Raw genomic sequence first — 1,478 nt, forward strand, 5'->3', positions numbered from 1 at the left:
TTATAGCTCAGTAATATACCATTGAAGATATGTGCTACATCTTCTTTATCCATTCATGTGTTGATGGACGCTTAGGTTGCTTCCATGTTCTGGCTATTGTAAATAGAGCTTCAATGAACATTTTGGTACATGACTCTTTTTGAATTATGGTTTTCTCAGGGTATATGCCCAGTAGGGGGGTTGCTGGGTCGTATGGTAGTTCTATTTTTAGATTTTTAAGGAACCTCCATACTGTTCGTCATAGTGGCTGTATCAATTTATATTCCCACCAACAGTGCAAGAGGGTGCCATTTTCTCCACACCCTCTGCAGCATTTATTGTTTGTAGATTTTTTGATGATGGACATTCTGACCGTTGTGAAATGATATCTCATTGTAGATTTGATTTGCATTTCTTTAATGATTAATGATGTTGACCATTCTTTCATGTGTTTGTTGGCCATCTGTATGTCTTCTTCGGAGAAATGTCTATTTAGGTTTTCTGCCCATTTTTGGATTGGGTTGTTTTTTTGATATATAGCTGCATGAGTTGCTTGTATGTTTTGGAGATTAATCCTTTGTCAGTTGCTTCATTTGCAAATATTTTCTCCCATTCTGAGGGTTGTCTTTTGGTCTTGTTTATGGTTTCCTTTGTTCTGCAAAAGCTTTTAAGTTTCATTAGTTGCCATTTGTTTATTTTTGGTTTTTTTCCCATTTCTCTAGGAGGTGGGTCAAAAAGGATCTTACTGTGATTTATGTCATAGAGTGTTCTGCCTATGTTTTCCTCTAAGAGTTTTATACTATCTGGCCTTAAATTTAGGTCTTTAATTCGTTTTGAGTTTATTTTCGTGTATGGTATTAGGGAGTGTTCTAATTTCATTCTTTTACATGTACCTGTCAAGTTTTCCCAGCACCACTTATTGAAGAGGCTGTCTTTTCCCCACTGTATATTCTTGCCTCCTTTATCAAAGATAAGGTGACCATAGGTGCGTGGGTTTATCTCTTGGCTTTCTATCCTGTTCCATTGGTCTATATTTCTGTTTTTGTGCCAGTACCATACTGTCTTGATTACTGTAGCTTTGTACTGTAACTTTGTAGTATAGTCTGAAGTCAGGGAGCCTGACTCCTCCAGATCTGTTTTCTTTCTCAAGATTGCTTTGGGTATTCAGGGTCTTTTGTTTTTCCATATAAATTGTGAAATTTCTTGTTGTAGTTTTGTGAAAAATGCCAGTGGTAGTTTTATAGGGATTGCATTGAATCTGTAGATTGCTTTGGGTAGTATAGTCATTTTAATAATGTTGTTTCTTCAAATCCAAGAACATGGTATATCTCTCCATCTATTTGTATTATCTTTAATTGTTTTCATCAGTGTCTTATAATTTTCTTCATACAGATATTATGTCTCCTTATGTAGGTTTATTCCTAGATATTTTATTCTATTTATTGCAATGGTAAGTGGGAGTGTTTTCTTAATTTCACTTTCAAGATAATTCATCATTA

This window comes from Phocoena sinus, chromosome 5 (genome assembly GCF_008692025.1).
Source record: "Phocoena sinus isolate mPhoSin1 chromosome 5, mPhoSin1.pri, whole genome shotgun sequence".
In the NCBI taxonomy this organism is placed as follows: Eukaryota; Metazoa; Chordata; class Mammalia; order Artiodactyla; family Phocoenidae; genus Phocoena; species Phocoena sinus.